The sequence below is a fragment of the Triturus cristatus genome, chromosome 1_2 (genome assembly GCF_964204655.1).
Source record: "Triturus cristatus chromosome 1_2, aTriCri1.1, whole genome shotgun sequence".
NCBI classification, from domain to species: domain Eukaryota; kingdom Metazoa; phylum Chordata; class Amphibia; order Caudata; family Salamandridae; genus Triturus; species Triturus cristatus.
The window spans coordinates 557,834,505-557,860,731 of NC_140580.1; the positions used below are offsets into that span (position 1 = coordinate 557,834,505).

Here is a 26,227-nt window from a genome sequence, read left to right on the forward strand (position 1 = left end):
CCATTTTTAGGCAGCAGGGGCATTTCCTGGCTCCTGGGAACCCTCAAAGAGCAGTTTAAAGTTGATCTAATATTGCCTCAAACATCTTGCATTGAAGGAATCCTCACAGATGCCATGTCCTGGCCATGAATTTAGCTCATACAATTTTGTTTAAATAGGTCATATTGCAGATAAAGGCCACTTAATGATTAAGTGTCCCACAGAAAACTAATCCAAAACATTTCCTCACACTAGCATGTCCTTAACTTTAATGAAGGGTAGATATCTGCTAACAGCTTTCACAGGGAGCTTCAGAGAGTTGCATCATGGTGGATGGAGGGTGGTTAGAACTTGGATCCACAGCATGAATGTCTTTTAGTTGATTGTGCAGGCACCTGCCCCATGTCACAGGCTTTTGCTGAGTAAATGGACACTTTCTAGCTGCAAAAAAAACATTTTGAATACATGCATTCGTAGTTTGTACTTTATTCACTTGACAGATTGCTTGATCTTCAATTATTATTGCAGCTGGAAAGATAGCTATACTGCACTTAGTAGCCTTATATCCTGGTTTGTCCACACGATCACCACAGATGCCATTGATCTGTAGAGTGCAAACTCCAGGAAAAGAGCACGGTTCATTTATCAACAAAACTTTCTTTGAACTCTTAAACTGTAAATTATCTCGTATGGTGTTTGGGATCCTGTTACACTTTTTAAATTGTAACATGCTAATTTTGGGCACACATGTTTTTTTAAACACATGTGCCTATGAAGGTATATTTTTCTGTCTCAACATTAACTTGGAAATTGTGAATTGCTTCTTACATGGAGAGAGTTGTTGACCCTGCACAGAGGATGCTTTGTCTGAGCAGACCTTGCAGTGTCAATAGACCAGTTAATGTTTCCATTTCCTTCAACAAGTATGCCTTGAACACAGTGCTACCAGTTTTGGGCTGAATGTGACTCTAGATTTATTGCAGACGAAAATATTCAGCTAATTTCAGAATGTTTTTTGCCTTGGCCACTATTTTCCTCCACTTTTTTTCCTGACAGTAGGGTGTGTTTTTTGGTAACTGACAGTCTCCTCTTCTGTCACTAGGGGGTGGTTACTTTTAAACATTTTGTAAATACCATCATCTATTTGCACTAAATTAAGAGACAAACCTGACTTCAATCCAGGACGTTGGTAGGAAACCTTGAAAACAAGTGGCCAGAAAAGCATTTTATAGCACTGTTACGTACATTTGCTTAATAGCCTAAGTTCTGAATGGGCACACAAACATTCCAAGACTTTGTTTGGTATTCTGAGCAAGTTTGACTATCCCCATAAATATTCAGTGTTCATGCTCCCCACTAAAAGCTTTAGAAAATACTCTATTTCAGCACAGTTTCCCAAGTACATCCCTGAAAACCTATTGGAGATTAAGGCAGCTCAGAAATTGTTCAAATGGCCTATCGTTTTTTATTGCTTCTGCTCTTCGCTTTTACATTTGTTTTTCACCCTGCCTCTTTCAAGTAGATTTTCAGTCCTATAATAGGATTGAACATCTCTTTGAATGGTATAAGGTGGGAAAATAAAAAAATTGCGAAGTCTTGATATTTGGTTGTAGGAATCAGAGCTGTAGATTTTATAGGCTCACCTATCAATGCTGCTGTTAATGAGACTCATAAAATCGGACAGCAGGCAGGATACACAACTCATACAGGCTAGGGTGTTGAACATTAGCTGTGAAGATTAACATGTATGGCTGCTGATGCCCGTCTAAACACCGTAATGTCCCTGAGTGCAAGAAAACTGACCTGGTGGGTAGAGGGGTGGGGGGAATAACCTGATAATGGGATACAGTCTCCTTACTCCATCATAACCTCATGATAAGGTATCACACACCTGTATACCTCCTTGCCTACTTATAGGCCTGGTGATATGTGTTCGAGGCATATGAGCTGCAGATCACACACTAAGGATAAGATCGCCATCTGGTGTTGGGCTCGGATGATTGCAGGTTGTTGTTGTTGTCTTCGGAAGAAGTCTTTGTTCACGAGATTGGTGACTCCTCCCCTGGACAACAGTGCGCATGGGCATCCACTCCATCCTCAGATTGTTTTTTTCCGCCATTGGGTTCGGATGAACTTTTTTCCGCTCCAGCAGAAAACTTCTAGCAATCACTACAACTCTCAATTTGAAAACTCGACGTCGAAATACATATCGGACCGACTCCGGACGCGGCTGATGGAAAGGACACCGTTTAAAAAATGCCCCCAATGTGGAGCGAAGTTCCCTCATAGCGATCACCATGAGGTCTGTAATTTGTGCCTTTCACCAGACCACAACGAATCCAGCTGTCCAGCCTGCGCCGCATTCCGTTAGAAGAAAACCATCCGGGACCGAAGAGCTCGACGCCATATCATGGCCAAGCCGATTCCGGAACCAGAGGACATCTTTGCACAAGGTGTCCCTGACGACGACTCCGAAGATCTCCAGATCGTGTCCGAGGCCGACTATTCTGATCCGGGGCAGCCTGTGAGTACCAGCCCCCCTACCCCAATACCACCCAAAAAGACATTGGTCAAGACTCTGCCAGCTGGGCCCAGTCGCGATCCAAAACATCTTCTGAAGCCCCGCCCTCGGGCCCGGCTCCGAAGAAAAGTAAGCCTGCAGGTGGCTCGGGCTCGAGCAAACCTCATGTCATTGTGCCTATAATGCCTTCGGCACCGAAGCAGGCTCCGAGACCGAAATCTCCATCGGCCCCGAAACGTCACTCGGCGCCGACATCTCCACCGGCACCGAAACGTTCTTCGGCGCCGAGGTCTCCACTGACACCCAGAGGCTCGTCGGCACCGAAAAATCCACCGGAACCGAAAAGTTCTTCGGCACCAAAAACATCTTCGGTGCCAAAACAAGTCCATAAAGAACAAAAATCAAAATCAGAAACAAAAAAGTTGGCGCCAAAGCCGCCTTCGGACAGTGAGGAACTTTTTCGGCCTGATCCAAAGCAAAAACGGATTTACATAAATCCCAAAACTGGACATGTCACAGCGGTGCCCTACAAGAAAAGGAATCTGGACACAACACCTCCTCCAGCACCTCCAAAGAAGGACTGTGCCACTTCACCCATACGTCCTTCCTCTCCTACATTACCTCCTATTCTATCCCCTCCACCCCCACCGCCTTCACCTCTACCATCTCCTTCTCACACACCACCTCCACAGGATGATGATGATTTAGGGGGAGGGGGAGACCCAGATTTCTTTACTTATCCAACTGATCCTACTGATCCCTTTACACTCCCGAACACAGCACCGGTAGATGACTGGACTTACCCTCTGCCTGATATGCCTGACCCCACTCCATACCCCTCAAAACCCTCCCCTCCTGATGACCATTTAGGGTTCGGTCAGCTTATAAACAGAGCAGCATCGTTTCATGGTGTCACCATGCACACCGACACTCCTGAGGAGGATTTTCTACTCTACACTTTTGAGCAGTCCCAGAAAACAGTTCACATTCTACCCATGATTCAGGGAGTGATAGAGGATGCCAATGAGGTTTTTAAAGACGCTGTGAGGGCCAGGGTTCTCAACCCCAGAATAGAAAAAAAATATAGACCGGCGCCACAAGATCCTGCGTACATCAAGGCGCAACTCCCCCTAGACTCACTAGTCGTATCAAATGCCAGAAAACGGGCGAACTCCCAAACAATCGGAGACACGCCACCCCCAGACAAAGAGTCTAAACTCCTAGAGGCTTCCGGCAAAAGGGTTGCCGCTCAAGCTGCTAACCACTGGCGTATTGCAAATACACAAGCCCTATTGGCTCGTTATGATAGAGCCCATTATGATCAACTAGAGGATCTCTTGCAACACCTGCCTGAACCATACAAAACACAGGCCACTGACCTCATCCAAGAGGGCAAACTAATATCCAATGCCTCCATTAAATGTGCATTAGACGCAGCGGACACCGCCTCTAGGGCAGTCAACACAAGCGTATTGCTTAGACGCCACGCATGGCTGCGCATCTCCGGCTTCAAGCCGGAAGTACAAACCTCCATTCTTGCTCAACCCTTTAATCAGGAGCAACTATTCGGCCCTGCAGTAGACACTGCCCTAGAAAAAAATGAAGAAAGATAATGAGACTGCCAAATCTATGGGAGCATTGCAGTCTACTCAAATAGAGGAGCTTCCAAAAATGTGGGAACAGACAACTCTTCCACCTTCAAAACATCAGGTCAAACATCCCCTAACAGAGGATATTTCAGAGGAGGTTATCGGGGAAACAATACTAAAGGCCGAGGACGGGGCAACAACAACAACACCCGCACCTCTACAGCCACCAAACAGTGACTTGCCACCACTCCCCCCAGACCATTCCACTCCGGTCGGGGGGAAGACTTCAACAGTTCCTACCTATCTGGAATACCATCACTACAGACAGGTGGGCAAGACAAATTATCCAATCTGGCTACTGCCTCGAACTCATAAACCCACCCCCAAACATACCACCCAGGCACCGTCCCATGACGTCTCACCACCTCACGCTCCTCAAACAAGAAATACAGTCTTTGTTTCAAAAACGCGCAATAGAACCTATTCCACTACAACATCAGGGCACAGGAGTATATTCCCTATACTTCCTCATTCCCAAAAAGGACAAAACATTAAGACCCATACTGGACCTCCGACTACTAAACCAGTACATACAATCGGATCATTTCCACACGATCACTCTCCAACAGGTCCTTCCATTACTTCAACAAGGAGACTTCCTTGCCACATTAGACCTCAAGGACGCATATTTTCACATTCCTATGCATCCCGCTCACAGGAAGTATCTACGATTCGTGGTAGACGGTCAACACTATCAGTTTACAGTTCTCCCATTCGGAGTAACAACTGCACCGAGGGTGTTCACCAAATGCTTGGCAGTTGTGGCAGCATATCTCAGGAGACAAGAAATCCATGTCTTCCCCTATCTGGACGATTGGCTCATAAAAGCCAATACTCTAGACAAATGCGTTCTCCACACTCACCGCACTATTCAAACCCTACACAACTTGGGATTTACCATCAACTATCCAAAATCTCAACTACAACCCTCCCAAGTACAACAATACCTGGGAGCCACCATAGACACATCCAAAGCCGTAGCTTATCCCAGCACAGCCAGGATAGTCAACATACAAAGTCTCATCAAGAAATTTCAAACACAACACTCTCTCCCCGCAAGAGTGTTCATGCAACTCTTAGGCATGATGGCGTCCTGCATCTCCATAGTACCCTACGCACGCCTTCAAATGCGTCCCTTACAGGAATGTCTAGCACAACAGTGGAACCAGGCCCACGGACAACTTACCGATCTGGTGTTGGTGGACGGCCGCTCACTTCGCTCGCTGAAGTGGTGGAACACCATCAACCTGTCCAAAGGGCCGCCGTTCTTAGAGCCCCTTCCACAAGTTGTGCTGACCACCGACGCATCTCTCACGGGGTGGGGAGCCCACCTCCTTCAACACACCACTCGGGGAAAGTGGACCACTCAACAAAAACAGCTCCACATCAATCACCTAGAACTTCTAGCGGTGTTCCTAGCACTGAAATCCTTCCAGGTGCATCTACAAAACAAGACTGTCCTCATCCGCACAGACAACATGACCACAATGTATTACATACAGAAACAAGGAGGGACACATTCTCTACAACTGTCCCAACTGGCGCAACAAATTTGGAGATGGGCAATTCCCCAAAACCTCTACCTGCTAGCAGAACACCTCCCAGGGGTTCAGAACCAGGTGGCAGACCCCTTAAGTCGCCACACACAGCAGATACACGAATGGGAACTACACCCCAAATCCTACTCCCATTCTTCCAAAAGTGGGGACAACCAGACATAGACCTGTTCGCCATACAAGAAAACGCAAAATGCCCAACCTTCGCCGCCAGTTTCCCACACCCACGGTCAAAGGGAAATGCAATATGGATGAACTGGTCAGGCAGATTTGCGTATGCTTTTCCGTTTCTCCCACTCATTCCATTTGTGGTACGCAAACTGAAACAGTCGCTGACACTCATCCTAGTGGCTCCCACTTGGGCACGTCAACCCTGGTTCACCACACTTCTGGAACTATCGCTAGTTCCACATCAAAAACTGCATCTCTCCCCGGATCTCTTAACCCAGAACCATGGAGAAAACCACTGGATGCTTCCATCCAAAACATCATTTGCTATTTATTACACTTGCAAAGATGCAATTTAGCGTATTTCTCTATACGTCTACATCTAGCGGCATTAGCAGCCTATTTGCAAAATAGACAGCACCTGTCCCTCTTTAAGGTACCAGCCATTAAAGCATTTATGGAGGGTCTTAAAAGAATTATTCCTCCAAGGTTACCACCTTCCCCGGTGTGGAACCTTAATATTGTTCTAACAAGGCTCATGGGTCCCCCATTTGAACCAATGCACAAATGCGAACTGCAGTTCCTAACATGGAAAGTGGCTTTCCTTATCGCAATCACATCACTGCGAAGAGTAAGTGAAATACAAGCCTTGACTCTCGAAGAACCCTTCCTACAACTACATCGGAACAAAGTGGTTCTTAGGACGAATCCAAAATTCCTCCCTAAAGTCATTTCCCCTTTCCATCTAAACCAGTCAGTCGAACTGCCAGTCTTCTTCCCTAATCCAGACTCAGTAGCTGAGAGGGCACTTCATAACTTAGATGTTAAGAGAGCCTTGCTGTATTACATCGACAGAACCAAACCCTTTCGGAAAACCAAGTAACTGTTTGTTGCTTTCGCTCCACCACATAAAGGCAACCCTATTTCAAAATCGGGTATCGCCAGATAGATAGTCAAATGTATCCAAATATGTTACCAAAAAGCTAAACGTACTCTTACAGTTCCCCCTAGGGCGCACTCCACGCGTAAAATAGGGGCTTCTATGGCATTCTTAGGGAACATCCCCTCAGAAGACATTTGCAAAGCAGCCACATGGTCTACTACACACACCTTCACTAAGCATTACTGTGTTGATGTGCAATCCAAACAACAAGCTTCAGTAGGCCAAGCTGTCCTAAAAACTCTATTCCAAACTGCTGCAACGGATACAGGTGACCACCGCTAGGGGAGACACTTCTATATAGTCTATCCTTAGTGTGTGATCTGCAGCTCATATGCCTCGAACGGAATATGCTACTTACCAGTATGCATCTGTTCTTGGCATGTAGAGCTGCAGAGCCACACACGCCCACCCGCCTCCCCAGGACCTGTATCCGTTCCAGCATTGTCTTAATTAGACACTACACATGGACATCCTTTCTCTTTACTTCTTATACACCATCATTTCCCATCATGGCGAAAAACAATCTGAGGATGGAGTGGATCCCATCCAGGGGAGGAGTCACCAATCTCGTGACCAAAGACTTCTTCCGAAGACGACAACAACCTGCAATCATCCGAGCCCAACACCAGATAGCGATCTTATCCTTAGTGTGTGGCTCTGCAGCTCTACATGCCAAGAACAGATGCATACTGGTAAGTAGCATATTCCTCTATAGAGTACTACCAGTCTTTGTTTTTAAGACCCGCACTCATTCTTAGTGCCATGCTTACACATCTGGTCTCGTCCTCATAAATCTAGATGGGCTCAACCATATTCCACGGAGCACTTTAGAGATTTTGGGATGGGGATGCTTGAAACAAAAGTACCTTAGAAGCTCCCAGAGTACCTTTGACATTGGGTGTCCTATAGTATGATTAAAAAGTTAAGGGGGTGTTTGAGTCAATATATTTATATTGTATTCTCGGCCTCCCTGGGTCCTAGGCTTAAATCATGCCTACGTAATGCTGTGTTATCAGTTATTGCTGTGTCGTGTCCCTACCAATCCCGGGATAACACAAGGACAACACACACATTAACACTTAGAATATGTAGGCTTATTTTGCCTTCGTTACAATGCACATATTAGTGCCTGAAAAGAGAACATGTTACATTGGTAGCCGGGTACCAAATGGTACATCATTCACTATCAGTTCATCACCATTGCAACACTGTTTTCACACAAGTGTGCCCCACAGCAGGGAAGGTTCACACATTCTGCACATATGATCTCATGAATGTGTATGTCCGAAATAGTGCAGTCACTGCATTATTGAGTTTTCAGAAATGGCAATGACAAACTCCCTCATGTATTTAAGCACACTTGATTCACTGCTCTGCCCACTGGTCAGGGGAGTCGTGAGTAGTATAACGTCAAATAGAAAGGCATGCCTCTCACCCTTTTATCTTTGAGTACAGTCTGTATAGAAATTAGAGGTTACATGTCCCTGTAGTTGCACTGTATGTACTGTATAAATGTAAGAGAAATCTATTAATAACCCCAAGGAGCACTCTTGGCAAAAGGGTTATTGCATATATTGAGTGCATAATTGCCAAAAAATTGTTACTCAATACTCCAAGCGTATCGTGTTGCCGCAACTCCTACTTGGGCCACACTGTCTTCCTGTCTTTAACAGCCGTTTATTTAAATTGGAGGTGATTCCCTTTTAGATCGTGGTAGAGAGTGCCGTGTCAACCTTCTCTTCTGGTCAAGAGTATTGACTGGAAAAGAACAACTTTGCAGACCTGCTCAGCAGGACCTTCAACATGTACATGAATGGTACTCCACCTACAGGTTCTTCACAAGCACTTCCATCGTTGGGGAGCCCCTGACCATCGACTTGATCGCCCCACAAAAAATGGCCAAACTTCGCCTCCATGTACCCACACCCATTGTCTATGAGCAGTGCACTATTTTTTAACTGATCAAGGATATTTGCATGATTTTTTTTTTCTTCTCCTCCCCGTCCCATGCATAGCGATGAAGAGGAGGTAGGTGTCCATGACCCTCATTATAGTAGCTCCAACCTGGGCATGACAACTGTTATATCCTACTTAATTGAATAACATTGTAGTCCAGCACTGCTGCCACTAGCTGCTCAGCCAGTGCGTGAGATGGTCGTAGAATGTTGGTGTGCCTGTGATGCATGGAATGCCTGGGTGTCTGAGTGGATGAGTGTTGGCAGTTGAAGATGGGCTGAGCAGCTAGGGAGGCTGCTCCTGGTGGGGCTGGTACCACACTAGGCTGGCTGGAGTAGAGACAGATGTAACCTGAACTGGAGACTGAATAAAGATGGCTTAAGAATACCTCCTGGCTCCAGGTGTCTTTCTACAGAGATCATAACAACAACCCTTGTAACCAGTGCTCCTGGGGAAGTGAGTCACCCCTCACGAGAAGCTCCTGATGAGGCCAGACCTACTCACTCAGCATTAGGGCCAGCTTAGACACCCAAATGCCATGCAGCTGAACCTTGGTATCTGGCACCTGAGGTCCTAGAGTTTGTTACCTCAAACTTCCAGAGGAGTGCATGCTTATTCTGCAAGAGTTGTGCAAACCCACTACAAGTGGAAAAGATTCATGCGGTACTGTATCTCCAGATATACACTATACAAAAGATAGTCTGCTATTTCCTACTCCTATACAAAGCAGGCCTTTATTACACTTCTATACATGTACACCCCACTAAAGTTGTACTGTATTTACAGAGCAGGCAACACTTGTGACTTTTTAAGGTCTTGGGCATTAAGGCCCTCATGGAGGGTCTTGAAAGGGTAATACCTCCCTAAACTCCTCTGCCCTCGCAAATGGTCCTCCCATATCTCATGGGTCCACATTTAGAGTATTTATGCTAATGCGATGTACTGTTCTTGTCCTGGAAGGTGGCTATCTTTGTCCCAGTCACCTCCCTTAGATGCATTAGTGAGCTTGATGCTTTTATAATACATAATTGCTATGCTAGTCCCATCAACCTGCTTCAGTTGGCCAGGCTGTCCTAACTGCACTGTTCAAAACATCTACATAATATTCTCGCTAGCCACTACTTTGGGAAGAACTGCTTTACAGTCTGTGTATGGCATATGTATTTACAGCCGTGCATGATTCGAATGGATACATTTTATTTACTCTGTAACCATCTGTAGAAAAGTGCCCCTTTTGACATGGTTACCCCCTAATGTTTTGACAAATATCCGATACCAACTTGACTGAGTGTGCCCTGGGTTCAAGCCAATCAGGTTCCCAGTGTCTGTGTTCTTTCCCAAAACTGTACCTTTGTCTCTACAATTGGCACATCTCTGGGTCACCTGTAAGTCCCTTGTAAAAGGTACCCCTGGTACTAAGGACCTTGTCACGAGAGAGGGACTCTGAGAGCAGCAGTATGTATAATGCCACCCTCAGAGACCCCTTACCTGAACACTCACACACTGCCCCTGCAGGCTGCATGTTCAGGTGCAGACTAAACCGAAGTGATGACATAGCACTCATCCCTGAGTGCCATGCCTCCCAACCTTGCCTGTGGCATGGTTAAATCGCCCTACTAACCGGCCTTACATCCCTAAAGGCAGGGTGCACCATACAGCCAGTGAGGGCATAGCTGCATGAGCACTATGCCCTACAGTGTCTGTACCAATCACAGGAATTGTAAGTGCAGTGAAGTCGTTTTGAGAATAGGGGCTGGGAGTTTCATTACCAACTCCACAGCAACAGAATGGCTCCACTGAACACTAGGAAGTTTGGGAAGAAACTTCTCAGGACATTAAACCCACACTGATGCCAGCGTGGAATTTAATGTAAAATGCTCTCTTAGAGATGCCCCCTGAACAACGACCAGACTTGGTGTGGTTCCTGACTGGCTACCAGCCATCTGTAGCAACCAGACCGGTTTCTGGACCCCTGGGTAGAGACCCTCCGCTCTCTGGGTCCTGAAACGAAGCACATCCTGGGCAGAGGTGTCGTACCTCCTCCCCCAGAATAGGTAGGGTCCTCCAAGAGGAAGATTCAAAGGCCGGCCGCCTTTGTTAGCTGTCCTCCGCCTTTTGCTGGTATCAGCAGCGGGTCCCCACCGGTTCTCACTCCCCACTTTGGGATGGAGAATCGGTGGGAAAACCTAGCCAGGGAGGTAAGTGTGCCCACCTTTGCCAATCCCACCACTCATGTGGGAGAGGTGAAGTGAAGCGCACATCTCAGATGCCTCCATCTTGAAGATGAGGCGACTCACCCAATCCGGAAGATGCCTGTTCTGTAGTAGGGGATCTCTGTGTATAGTCATAATCTATGAATAGTCCCGCCCATGTGCGGGGACCCCGGAGCAATCAAAATATCTCTTAAGCTGTCCTGCATTTGCAAACCTGCAAAGACACTTAAGAGACAGACAAAAATAATACAGCCTAATTACAACACGGCTGCACTGGCCAGCACTTCCTCTGAAGTGAAAACAACAGCCAAAATAAAGTTTAAATGTCATTTTTATTCACATCTGACATGTTCCTTTATTGTATCACACTCCCTCCACCAAAATCCCTTTAAACAATAGAGAGGAAGGGGTGGACAGACAAGCCCTATAGGCTGTCATTATGTGTCTGCTAAAGGGATACCGTGCCTTTAAGAAACTCTCCAGAGACCCCCGGTATCCCAGGATGCACAGCCCAAGCAAGTTACTTTCAGTTCTTTTTTCCGGCTCCTGCTAGCAGGACCCTGGAGCTTGAGCTCTACCCTTTTGGGTGGTTTATTTGATAAATTTGGATTTTTTGAATAAATAGTGTTTTCATTCGACGTCTAGAGCCTTTGTCTACTACTGCCTGCAATCTGGAGCAGTGTTGGCCCACTCTTAGCATGGCTTTGTTCGATAAATGCCCTGAGTGTGGGAGGAAAAAGGCCAAGACGGACCCACATGATGATTGTATCCTCTGCTTGTCATCCTCACATGTCCCAGCTACATGTGCCATCTGTAAAACCTTTTCAAAAAGGACCCTGAGGGACAGGGAGAAGATTCGTCTTCAGGGTCAGGAGCAGCAGAGGACCGGTGGGACTTCGGGCATGGAGGGTCTCATTCCCCCTCCTCCGCCCATGCTTCAGCCTCTGGAGGGACCTCCGGACAGAGCAGGGAGCAGAAACGGCACCTACCGGCTGGTAGGTCGCGTTCGACGGCGAGGGAGAAGGCACCGGTATGTTCGCCGTCGATCCAGGGCTCTGGGTCGCGGCAGCCTCGGCGTTCGACGTCGAGAGAGAGGCCGGCGAGACCCGGGACCGGGTCTCCGTCGCTGACGTCGACACCCCATCGACGTCGTACTGAGCCCCGTGGCGGACTGCACTCACCGCCTTCGCCGTCGACCCATGGCTCGACGCTGACTGAGTCGACGCCGAGATCCCAGCGCCTGCCGTCCAGGCGGAGAAGGTCGCCGTCGAGGCACAGGTCGCCGTCGAGGCACAGGTCGCCGTCGAGGCACAGGTCGCCGTCGAGGCACAGGTCGCCGTCGAGGCACAGGTCGCCGTCGAGGCACGGGAAGTCGACGTCGAGGCACGGGAAGTCGACGTCGAGGCGCCACAGGTCGCCGTCGAGGCACCAGAGGTCGACGTCGAAGCAGAGGTCGACGCGACGGAGGTCGAGGAAGCATGGTTCGCCGTCAAGGAGGCGTGGTTCGACATCGAGAGGGCGCTCGACTTCGAGACGGCGTTCGACGTCGAGGGGGCGACGACCGGCAAAGAGACGCCGGACGAGGTAGACGTACAGTTCGACGTTGAGGACATCGGGGAACACGTCCTCGGTGATTACGATCTCCAGTCGGGGATCGGGGAGACGAGGACATTCCCCGTCGGTGGCTTCAACACGCAGGCCCTCCAAGAAGAGAAGGATGGCCGAGAGCCCGGCCAGTGATGGTGCGGGCTCTCCTGCAAGGAGTGATGGGGCGTCGAACATCTGTCCCCGCTGCGTCCTCAGCGGCCGCCGCTGCCTCCTGCGCCTGATCTTCCGCCGGCTCCTCTACCGGCGCCTGCTCTTCCTCCGCCTCCTCCTCCCCCTCCTCCGCTGCCTCTGCCCGCGCCTCCGCGGCCTGCTTCTCCACCGCAGCCACTGCCTCTGCCCCCGAGGGCTCCCCACAGGCAGAGATCTCGCTCTCGTCCTCGCAGGCGATCACGGAGTAGGCGCAGATCTTCCACTCGCTCTGGACATGGACGACGGAGATACCGGTCTCGTTCCAGAGGCTCGAGGGGCACGGACTCTTCTGGGGCTCGACGGTTTTCTCCCTCACTGTCGGAGACGCCGCCTACCCGCGTCTTGCCAGTGGATGACATTGCCACTTTCCAGGAGGTGCTGATGAGGGGGGGCGGCGAAGTTGGGAATATCAGTAACAACCCCTATTCCCACCACCTCTGTGATCTTTGAGACTTTGCATAAGGCTCACCTGTCGCGCCCCCTCCTCCCGTTGGTTCCGGGGTTGGAGGAGCCTGCAATGGAGGTGTTCTTGACGCCGGCCGTGGTGAAACCGGCGCCCTCGAGACTGCTGAAAAAGTACAGGGCCCCGGACTCTGACCCGGCGTTCCTCAGGGTGGATCCTCCCCCGGACTCTGTCATTGTGTCGGCGGCGCGTAAGCAACACTCTACGACGCCTTCGTCCACGGCCCCTCCGGATAAGGAGAGTCGTAAGATGGACTCATTGGGGAGGAGGATGTGCTCCACGTCGGCCACTACGATGAAGGCCGCTAGCGCCTCCGCTCTGTTGGGTCGCTATGACAGGTCTCTTTGGGACTCCCTGCAACAGTTCGCTGCCTCCCTGCCTAGAGAGAAGAGGGAGGACTTTCAGGAGGTGCTGAACGAGGGCATGATGGTCTCTAACCAGATCATCAGTGCGGCGGGGGATATATCGTTGCTGGCGGCCCATGGGTACTGCCACGGCATACACATGAGGAGGCATTCCTGGCTGCGGCTGACACCGCTCAAGCCTGAGGCGCAGCAGAAGATCGCCAATTTGCCGTTCTCCGGCACGACGCTGTTCGGGTCTCATGCGGATGACGAGATGGCCCGCATGAAGGCCAAGGCAGAAACCCTGAAGGCAGTGGGGCTGGAGAGGCCCAGGGAGCAGAGGAGGTCCTTCCGCCCCTCGGGCAGGCGCTATTCCAAGCAAAGGGGTCAAGGGCGTCAGTCGGGTCACCAGCTACAGCCCCAGCAACAGCAACAACAGTTCCCGAGGCAGTCCTTTCAGAAGCGGCAGAGGACAGCATCAATCCTCGTCTGGGAACAAAGGCCTAATTACAACACGGCTGCACTGGCCAGCACTTCCTCTGAAGTGAAAACAACAGCCAAAATAAAGTTTAAATGTCATTTTTATTCACATCTGACATGTTCCTTTATTGTATCACACTCCCTCCACCAAAATCCCTTTAAACAATAGAGAGGAAGGGGTGGACAGACAAGCCCTATAGGCTGTCATTATGTGTCTGCTAAAGGGATACCGTGCCTTTAAGAAACTCTCCAGAGACCCCCGGTATCCCAGGATGCACAGCCCAAGCAAGTTACTTTCAGTTCTTTTTGAAGGTGTATAACAGGCCTGTTACTGTCAGAATTACTCCACCGGGGAGGAGGGAGGGTCGCTTATGACTATAACAGAGATACCCCTACTACAGAACTGGAGTTACAGGTAAGAAACTACTCCTTCTGTAGTAGGGGATCTCTGTGTATAGTCATATTCTATGAATAGAATGGCAAGCCCATCCCAACCAACAAACAGCGGTGGAGTAAGAACCAAACACCAACAAATCACTGTGCAAACAAATTCCTCAGCGAAGCCTGTCCAACCTGCGCATCCGCCCTAGCATCAGAGTCCAGGCAGTAATGCTTTGTAAACGTATGGACCGACTTCCAGGTGGCAGCCTTACAAATGTCAGCAATTGGAACATTCCTAAGCAAAGCCGTAGTAGCAGCTTTGCCCCTAGTCGAATGCGCTGTAGGCTTACCCCCTAACGTCTTATTAGCTTTCAGGTAACAAAGCTGAATACAGGACACAATCCATCTAGAGATGGACTGTTTTGAGGTAGCTAGACCAGTTCTTACCGAAACATAATTTACAAATAGTTGATCCGACCTGCGGATGTCTTTTGTCTTATCTAGATAAAATTTCAACACCCTACGCACATCTAGTGAATGCAGAGACCTCTCCGCCGGAGAGGAGGGATGCTGAAAAATGTAGGCAAAGTTATCATTTGATTTACATGGAAATCAGATATCACTTTAGGCAAAAATTTAGGATGAGTACGCATCACTACTTTAACGCATGGAATACAGTATACGGCTCTTGACAACACGGAGCCTGAATCTCACTTACCCTCCTGGCCGATGTAATGGCCACAAGGAAGGCAGCCTTCCAGGACAAATGCTGCAAAGAAGCCTTATGAATAGGCTCAAAAGGCTCCCTCATCAATCTGGACAACACCACGTTCAATTCCCATGGTGGAGAAGGTCGTCTAACAGGGGGAAACACCTTACGCAAACCCTCCAAAAAATCTTTAATCACAGGGATTTGATAAAATGAGGTTTGGGAAGGGCCCTTTCTATACGCAGTCAAAGCTGCGAGATGAACTTTAATAGACTGAAAATTAAGCCCAGATTGAGCCAACTGCAGCAGATAAGGCAAAATAACATCTTCTTTACAGGATGTAGGGTCAATGTTCTTTGCCTTGCACCATACACAGAATCTCTTCCACTTATAGGCGTAAGAAGTCCTCGTAGACGGTCTCTTCGCCTCCTTCAAGATTTCCATACAGTCCTGAGGTAGGTTCAAGTGTCCATACTGTACTAGCTCAGGAGCCATGCTGCCAAACTCAAGGACGAGAGATTGGGGTGAACCATCTGTCCTCCGAACTTCGTGAGAAGGTCCGGCCGACATGGCAGGCGCCGGTGTGGCAGAACAGACCGGTGAAGAAGGTCGGTGAACCACCATTGCCTCGGCCACTCCGGAGCAATCAGGATCATTCTGGCTCTGGATTGCGACAGCTTGATCAGCACCGCCGGAATCAGGGGAATGGGTGGAAAGGCGTAGAGAAAGCTGTTGGACCAGCTGACCCATAGGGCATTCCCCAGCGTCCCTGGTTGGTAGTACCTGGACGCGAAGTCGCGGCATTTGCTGTTTTCTGCCGTAGCGAACAGATCGATATCCGGAGTGCCCCACTCTGCGAAGACGTCTCTGAGCACGTCGTCGTTTAGCACCCACTCGTGATTTTCTTGAACGAGCCTGCTGAGTGCATCGGCTTGGGCATTCTGCACTCCCGGCAAATGGGTTGCCGTGATCGTCAGGTTCCTGGCCACCAGCCAATTCCAGATCGTCTGTGCCTCCCGAGATAGCGTGCGTGACCGGGAGCCCCCCTGCTTGTTGAGGTAGTACATGGTGGTAGTATTGTCCGTCTGAACAAGCAGGGAGTTCGTCGTGAAGGAGGGATGGAACGCCTTCAGGGCCAAGTGTACTGCTCTGAGTTCCAAAAAGTTGATGTGGTAAGTCATCTCCGTCTGCGACCATATCCCCTGAATCTGAAGAGGGCCCGAATGCGCTCCCCAGCCCTGGAGAGACGCATCGGTCACTATGGTCTGGACCGGAATATCCTTGTGGAAAGGAGTCCCCTTGCAAACATTCTCTGAGGAGCACCACCATTTCAGAGATTGGAGAGCGTGTTGGGACAGATGAATCTTGTCCTCCCAACGCCCCCGCCTCTGGTCCCATTGATCCTCCAGACATTCCTGCAGAGTCCTCATATGCAGACGTGCATTGGGGGTGAGAAAGATGCAGGAAGCCATCGACCCCAGTAAGGAAGACACCGTCCTCACTGTAGGAGAGTGGGCTGAGAGGAGGTGCAGGGCCTTCCCACGGATCGATAAGCGTCTCTCCTCCGAAGGACACACGCTTGCGTTCAAGGTATTGACTGAGGCCCCCAAGTACTGGAGACACTGCACAGGAACCGGGTCGAAGCCCTGAAGGGTCACTTCCCCCTCATCCGTTACCCGCTCCGGTGGGGGGGAAGTATTCAACACTACCTGGCTGGTTGTTGCCTACCAGAAACCTCGCAAGTTCCTTAGGTTTCTAGTAGGCAACAACCATTACCAGTATACAGTACTCCCGTTTGGTCTGAAGTCTGCCCCACGGACGTTCTCCAAGTGCATGGCAGTGGTGGCGGCACACTTGCGGAAAACCAAAGTGTTTGTGTATCCATACCTGGACGATTGGCTGATCAAAGCTTCCACGTACCAGGAAGCCCAGTGTCACTTCAACAGGACAGCTGCCTTGCTTCATCGTCTGGGGCTGCACATCAACATGTCAAAGTCAGTGCCGGTTCCTGTGCAGTGTCTCCAGTACTTGGGGGCCTCAGTCAATACCTTGAACGCAAGCGTGTGTCCTTCGGAGGAGAGACGCTTATCGATCCGTGGGAAGGCCCTGCACCTCCTCTCAGCCCACTCTCCTACAGTGAGGACGGTGTCTTCCTTACTGGGGTCGATGGCTTCCTGCATCTTTCTCACCCCCAATGCACGTCTGCATATGAGGCCTCTGCAGGAATGTCTGGAGGATCAATGGGACCAGAGGCGGGGGCGTTGGGAGGACAAGATTCATCTGTCCCAACACGCTCTCCAATCTCTGAAATGGTGGTGCTCCTCAGAGAATGTTTGCAAGGGGACTCCTTTCCACAAGGATATTCCGGTCCAGACCATAGTGACCGATGCGTCTCTCCAGGGCTGGGGAGCGCATTCGGGCCCTCTTCAGATTCAGGGGATATGGTCGCAGACGGAGATGACTTACCACATCAACTTTTTGGAACTCAGAGCAGTACACTTGGCCCTGAAGGCGTTCCATCCCTCCTTCACGACGAACTCCCTGCTTGTTCAGACGGACAATACTACCACCATGTACTACCTCAACAAGCAGGGGGGCTCCCGGTCACGCACGCTATCTCGGGAGGCACAGACGATCTGGAATTGGCTGGTGGCCAGGAACCTGACGATCACGGCAACCCATTTGCCGGGAGTGCAGAATGCCCAAGCCGATGCACTCAGCAGGCTCGTTCAAGAAAATCACGAGTGGGTGCTAAACGACGACGTGCTCAGAGACGTCTTCGCAGAGTGGGGCACTCCGGATATCGATCTGTTCGCTACGGCAGAAAACAGCAAATGCCGCGACTTCGCGTCCAGGTACTACCAACCAGGGACGCTGGGGAATGCCCTATGGATCAGCTGGTCCAACAGCTTTCTCTACGCCTTTCCACCCATTCCCCTGATTCCGGCGGTGCTGATCAAGCTGTCGCAATCCAGAGCCAGAATGATCCTGATTGCTCCGGAGTGGCCGAGGCAATGGTGGTTCACCGACCTTCACCGGTCTGTTCTGCCACACCGGCGCCTGCCATGTCGGCCGGACCTTCTCACGAAGTTCGGAGGACAGATGGTTCACCCCAATCTCTCGTCCTTGAGTTTGGCAGCATGGCTCCTGAGCTAGTACAGTATGGACACTTGAACCTACCTCAGGACTGTATGGAAATCTTGAAGGAGGCGAAGAGACCGTCTACGAGGACTTCTTACGCCTATAAGTGGAAGAGATTCTGTGTATGGTGCAAGGCAAAGGACATTGACCCTACATCCTGTAAAGAAGATGTTATTTTGCCTTATCTGCTGCAGTTGGCTCAATCTGGGCTTAATTTTCAGTCTATTAAAGTTCATCTCGCAGCTTTGACTGCGTATAGAAAGGGCCCTTCCCAAACCTCATTTTTTCAAATCCCTGTGATTAAAGATTTTTTGGAGGGTTTGCGTAAGGTGTTTCCCCCTGTTAGACGACCTTCTCCACCATGGGAATTGAACGTGGTGTTGTCCAGATTGATGAGGGAGCCTTTTGAGCCTATTCATAAGGCTTCTTTGCAGCATTTGTCCTGGAAGGCTGCCTTCCTTGTGGCCATTACATCGGCCAGGAGGGTAAGTGAGATTCAGGCTCCGTGTTGTCAAGAGCCGTATACTGTATTCCATGCGTCTAAAGTAGTGATGCGTACTCATCCTAAATTTTTGCCTAAAGTGATATCTGATTTCCATGTAAATCAAATGATAACTTTGCCTACATTTTTTCAGCATCCCTCCTCTCCGGCGGAGAGGTCTCTGCATTCACTAGATGTGCGTAGGGTGTTGAAATTTTATCTAGATAAGACAAAAGACATCCGCAGGTCGGATCAACTATTTGTAAATTATGTTTCGGTAAGAACTGGTCTAGCTACCTCAAAACAGTCCATCTCTAGATGGATTGTGTCCTGTATTCAGCTTTGTTACCTGAAAGCTAATAAGACGTTAGGGGGTAAGCCTACAGCGCATTCGACTAGGGGCAAAGCTGCTACTACGGCTTTGCTTAGGAATGTTCCAATTGCTGACATTTGTAAGGCTGCCACCTGGAAGTCGGTCCATACGTTTACAAAGCATTACTGCCTGGACTCTGATGCTAGGGCGGATGCGCAGGTTGGACAGGCTTCGCTGAGGAATTTGTTTGCACAGTGATTTGTTGGTGTTTGGTTCTTACTCCACCGCTGTTTGTTGGTTGGGATGGGCTTGCCATTCTATTCATAGAATATGACTATACACAGAGATCCCCTACTACAGAAGGAGTAGTTTCTTACCTGTAACTCCAGTTCTGTAGTAGGGGTATCTCTGTTATAGTCATAAGCGACCCTCCCTCCTCCCCGGTGGAGTAATTCTGACAGTAACAGGCCTGTTGTTATACACCTTCAAAAAGAACTGAAAGTAACTTGCTTGGGCTGTGCATCCTGGGATACCGGGGGTCTCTGGAGAGTTTCTTAAAGGCACGGTATCCCTTTAGCAGACACATAATGACAGCCTATAGGGCTTGTCTGTCCACCCCTTCCTCTCTATTGTTTAAAGGGATTTTGGTGGAGGGAGTGTGATACAATAAAGGAACATGTCAGATGTGAATAAAAATGGCATTTAAACTTTATTTTGGCTGTTGTTTTCACTTCAGAGGAAGTGCTGGCCAGTGCAGCCGTGTTGTAATTAGGCTGTATTATTTTTGTCTGTCTCTTAAGTGTCTTTGCAGGTTTGCAAATGCAGGACAGCTTAAGAGATATTTTGATTGCTCCGGGGTCCCTGCACGTGGGCGGGACTATTCATAGATTATGACTATAACAGAGATACCCCTACTACAGAACTGGAGTTACAGGTAAGAAACTACTCCTTCCCCCCTCCCATTGGGGGTGGCATAATACGGGTGAAGACACCCCAGGGAAGGGACCCATTGGTCCAGACTTGCACAACCCTGCAATGCCCCTAAATCTAGTATTTAGGAGCACCCCTGAACCTTGCCCTCTTCAGATTTGACGACCAAGGAAGAAGGACCGAAGAGCCGTGCTGCAGTGAAGGAGATGACGACTGCATTTGTCCCAGCCCAACCGGCCTGTCTTTCCTCTAGCGCGACCTTGCTTCCCAAAATCGGTGTGACCTGCAGCCAGCAACCTCATGAACCCCAAAGAACCTGTGTCTCCTGTGGACATCGGATTTGTCCAGCAAAGAAGCAAACACCAGTCTCCAGATCCAGGTGGATCCTCAACACTGCACCACTCTGCGCCAGACGCCCACGGCCCAAGTTTAAGTGATCCTCTTACCCTGAGACGACTCCATGGCGATCCTGACCTCGTCTGCACCGGTGGCTGACCTCTCCAAGACCCTTACTTGACTCCTGCAGTCCCTGTCTAAAGGTTCCCTCTGACGGTGACCGGATCCAGCCAAGAAAACCTGACACCAAAAGGTACTCTGCATCCTCCGCCACTGACTTTTGTGAGCCCAGCTGAAGGTGCCCAGATGTCCCCCAGCTATCCAACTTACCTGTCCAGCTGGTGGTCACCTTCGTCTGGCCTCCTGTTCCAAGCCTGCAGCATTTCTTCCCGACCGACGTCCTTTATTGGTTTCCATTGGGAGCCCGACGCCTACTTTGCACCCTGCTGCTCGTGTTCCGCTGGAGGTGCACTGCTGGATCCTACTTGTGGCCCCCTTTGTGCTTACCTTTAATCCCTGGGCCCTGACCCAGAAACCGCAGGTACCTACCTGTGACCGGTGCTCTTTCAAGTGCCCCCTGACTCCATAGCACTGTATTGGGTCCAACCTCTTCTTTGACCTCTGCACCCGGCCACCCCTGTGCCGCTGAGGGTGCACTTGTCCGTACCTACCTGACCCTTTTCCAGTGTAAGTGCTACCAGCCGGAGACTGAACTACAAAACAGTTTACTTACCTGCAAACTTGACACTTCTCCAGAGGAGTTTATGGTGGGATTTTCTCTGAAAATGTTGTTGACCCTGTCTTGAACTGCACCAAAGTAATTTAGTGTCTTAAAAGAGTTAACCTGCTGACTGATGTACTGTGGTGCCTAGACTGTTATTTGGTTGTTTCACTCCAAACTAGAAAAGTAACTTCAAAGTAATTAGAAAGGAATCTAAAGTAAATATAAGTATTCTAAAGAGCTTACAGTCCATTTTCTCTGCTGAAAAGTAAATCGTATGCTTCTATAAAACACACTATATCTTGCAAAGTATATTGCATTGAAAGTATCACTTACCTGCTACTTTGCATATCTTGGTTCAAGTAATGAAAATAACAAAGTAAGCATTTTTTAATAAAATCAATTGCTCTGGATTCCGTCTTGAGTGTGTGACATAATTTCTTGCCTGAGTGTATACAACAAATGCGTAACACTACCCTCTGATAAGCCTGACTGCGCAACCACACTACCACAAAAGAGAGTAAGGTATTATCTACTTTAGCTGCTGCTATACATTTGGGGAACCACTGGACTCTGTGCACACTATACCTCACTTTGGAATAGTATATCCAGAGCCAGCTTCCTACACTATTTGTTTGTAGTGTATAACCATTGGTTCATGCGCGCACCCTCTTCTCTAGAAGTTAATGATAACAAATGTTGCTTTCTCATTCACTCCATTTATAATGCACATCACAGTAAGTCTTCAACACTGCGCTCCACTTACTCACCTTGTCAGCTGAGCAGAAAACAATCTAAGATTGGAACCTATGTGCTTGTGCATTGTGGACCAAGGGTGGAGTCACAACAGTTCTTGTGACAGTCTAAAAAGAAAAGCAAGTTGTAATATCTGGGCACAACACTAAATTATGAATATGCAGAGCATGTGAATGTACAGCACTAAAAGCTACCAACAGATCGTTACAGGGTAACATTTTCCATATCGGCTTCTCGCATGTATTTGGTTAAATGATTTTTATTTTCATGGGAAAATCAACTAGTTTGTCTGAAGCGCAAGATTTCTATTTTTTCAAGTAAATAAATGCTCAGCCATCCGTTTCTCATTTTAGCCAGTTTTAATAAAGGATGAAGGCAACAGCAAATAGTTGCAGGTCACCAATGATTTTGTCTAGATGAGTAGATCCGTAATTTGCTTAAATTAAAAGCACTGAAGATGTAATAGTTGTTTATGCATAATTTTTGGAATTATGTGCGTTTTCCTCAAATCTGTTAACCCTTGATCTTTTTCAAGGCAGTATAATAAGGTTCATATTTTTTGTATTCTGTTTAAGCAGCTTGTCCTATAGTTGTGGAAATGTTGCCACTGTGGATCATTTGTTGTCTCTGTGTTCCTTAAGCGACATGGTTATGGATAACACATGAATGTTGTTACTTCTCCACTGTAGGATTTTCATCAATAGTCATAAACACTATAATAATTCTCTGGTATGTGCGTGGATACCACAGCATTGGATATCAATATATTTGTACAGGTTATCTCAGATAGGGTGTAAATTTCAGTTTGGCCGTATGACGTACAGCGCCCTTCAGGAGCCTATCAAAAGATTTTTAGAAATTAAACTACTAAACTCCAACAAGTCTTCGCTCTACTACATTTCAGCATTTACATAGAAAATGCATAGTAGCTGTCTAACACTGAGGGAAAAACACAGCTGATAGGCTTAAATTGAGGAAGCTTGAGTAAAACATGTTGACCCCTTAAGAGTCTAGGTGTTTCCACTACCCTTGATGCCTTGTACTGGTAGTTTCCTCAGTCCGTTATTTTTTCCGGCGCATGTGAGAATTGTCCCAGGACACTATGGAGGATTTGCATATCATCCATTTTACTCAACATTTGTAAACCTCTACCTGTTTTTTTTCTGCATATTTTTTTCTGTCAAAATTTCTGTCCTATGTGTGAAAGGTAATGGCTTCTAACTCACACAGGGTGTTTGTAATGTGCCTTCCATAGCTCTTTTGCAATTCATAGATTTTGTCTGTGAGGTTCTTGAAGCGTCATGAATATGGTTATCATGTGTCTGCTGATTTCACCACTTATAACTATACTGTTGTCTTCAGTACCTTTAATTTGAGCAATTAAGAGTTTACTCCTACCAATCCACTGCACATCACTGAGTGCTATTGCCTCCATGCATCTGTAAACTCTCAAAATATCAGCGTTGATGAGCCACTCCTAAGGGAACCACTGTAGCACAAGCTTGTGTTGTTTAACCACAAAATATAGGTCTCACATTTGAAAGGTGTTAGTTGAATTATTGGCATCGTCGGTGCTTGTTAATGATGAATGGAATCAACAAAAGAAAGAAAATGCTTGTCGCTGATGTTGAGCAGCATCAGCAAAAATGCAAGCAAACAAAAGTTAAATGGTTGGTCTCAGCATGATAAAGCATGTGCATACGTGTCAACTTGTATGTGTTTTTTTCTTGTATTTTTCCATTCCAGATGGTAGGTGCCCACAATGGAACAGCTCTGTATCAAACTGAAGCTGCACTTTAAGAAGAAAAAAAATACAAATTAAACAAAATGGGGGAGTCCGAGAGGGATGGGGGTGACACAGTGGACCTCAAGGAGTTAGAAACTAAAACAACAATGAGAAAAATGCTGAGCTGTATGTGGTGGGGTGAGGGAAGCTTAAGAGGGTGGTGCAATATGGAGAGTGCAGGGGTAGATATAAAGCAGTAAGCTGCACCCTTGAGAGAGAGCGCAAGAAAGTACTGTCACACCTATGGGGCGACAAAAGGAAGAAAAAAAACATCAGTTCCCTCCGTGTAAGCAGTAGAAGGATGCAACTCATCTCCTGAGAAACACTGTAAACCGGCTATGCTCCAGGAGAGGAACATATACAAGAAAATTAAGGGAGGACTTTGAAAAAGAAACTTGCAAATCGGATAGACAAGCCAGCCAGTCATGAACAATGGTCTGGCTCAAATCCTGCTCTAAGTATTTGGGATTGTACACTATTTCTTTCAGCAATAAACAGCCAATGTTCTCCGTAAGCCAGACTTAAAAACTATGCAATGAACCAGTGTTCTGAAAATACATGCCTCTGCATTAATATTGTATGCATAATAAAATTGTGACAAGTTGTAGCTCAGGTATTTTCAAAGAGAAATGGATGATTCATCAGGAAACATCATTGTGCATTGAGTCATTCAACCAGGGAGAGGATGGCAACTGTGAGTTAGGAGATTCTAGTTGTAACAGCATAGGTACCAAAAGAGATGACATGGTGGAATGTGAACAACATGACAGTGGGCAGACCTTTCTTTCAACCAACTCCAACATCGACCATTACAACGAACACATCCCAACACAGCTAGGAAACGCACAAAGAGAGCTCAACATCAGAAGGCTAAGGAAAGCAGACAAAACTAACTAGCACATAAAAGTTCTGGAGCTCAAGAGGGTCTTCCTAACCCTGCAGGCCTTTCAAAGGCAGGTATAGGGAAAACTGACAACACAACCACAATGTTCTGCCTCAAAAATGGTGGTGAAAGATCCTATGTTATCAAGCTAGCCCAGAAGCTGAGGAGATGAGTCAATCGGAGAAGAACGACGTTATAGCAGTAACTTTCATGCGCAGAAAATGTAGAAGCAGACATATTAAGTAAACTGGAATCCATATCGCATGAGTGAAAAGAAATCAACACGTACTTCTGAAGGTGTTCTAACAGTGAAGTCCTCCAGAAGTCAATCTCTTTGCAACCCCTGAAAACACAAAATGTCAAGACTTTGCATCCAGGCACCCATACCACATCTCCCTCGGGCATGTCCTTTCAATAGACTGTTCAAAAAAATTTGAGTAGGCCTTTCCTCCATTTCCACTCATACCGCTAGTGATAAACAAGTGCAATCGCAAATTATATTGATCTTAATTGTCCCACGACGGAAAAGGCAGGTGTGGTTCTAGTGAAAATGGCGCAAAGGCAATATAAAAAGGCTACCAACAACACATGACATGCTCTCCATGCAGGAAGACACGATCCATCACCTGGAACCCAACAATATGAGTCTAGCTGCCTAACTCTTGAAGATGTAGAGTTTGGGCACCTATACCTCCCAAAGCAATCCATGGACATCCTAAAGGATGCTCGAAGACCAAGTACAAGAAAATGCTATACTGAAAAATGGAAGCCTCCTGTGGTGCAGAGAAGGGTAACTGTTCCACAACCGGACACAAGATATCTCCGGGGTCAGGGACCCAACATACCTCTTAGACAACAGTTTAACCTATGCTTAGCTAAAGGTTCACTTGGCAGCAATAGCAGCCTACACACAAGGACATTTAGAAAGAAGCTGTTTCATGACACCAGTTATCAAAAGGTTTCTAAATGGAACAAAGCGTAGCTCCACCCAGATCTCCACGGACGCCCATGTGGAACCGCACTTGCTGCTGACACAACTAAGGAACCCTTTGAACAGCTCCACAGGGCAGAACAAAGGTTCTTAGCCTTAACAACTGTTTTTCCAGTTGCTTTCACATTGCTATGCAGGCTGAGCAAGTTGAAAGCACTAACCACCCAGGAGCTTTATCTGCGCATACACAAAAACAGATAGTCATGTGCACCAGTCCACACTTCCTAGCCAAAGGTTATATCACATTCCACATGAATCAAACAATCCAGCTATCTTGTTTCTTCTAACAACCAATAACGCAAGCCAAAAAAGCTTGCATATGGTGGATTTGCATAATGCAGTAATGTACTACCTACAAAGGACAAAGAAAGGAAGCCAGTTCTTTGTATCACTTGTAAATTCAAACAAAGGCTCACCAGTGATGAAAGGCACCTCTGCAAGATGGATATTTCAAACAATCCATATATGCAATCAAAAGGCAGGCATGCATCTAGAGGCAAGACCCCACAGCACCTTCCACAAGTAACAAAAGGGGCCTTTCTAGCAAACGTTCCAATGAATGATATATGTGCAGCAGTCACTTGATCACCCATTCACACCTTCACGCGAACAGGGAGAGACAGGTGCCACTACCACCACTGAAAGATTTTAAAACATAACCAAGGATGCACCACATTCAACATATTCATAATGATTACAAAAAACATTAGACACAATGGTTTTTATAGAT

The 26,227-nt window shown here is 47.8% G+C and overlaps 1 protein-coding gene across 2 annotated transcripts in view; it reads left to right on the forward strand.

Annotated features, from left to right (window-relative positions):
* The window catches only part of OGA (O-GlcNAcase), a 476,162-nt gene that overhangs the window by 269,272 nt on the left and 180,663 nt on the right, over nt 1-26,227 (forward strand). The window lies entirely within an intron of this gene.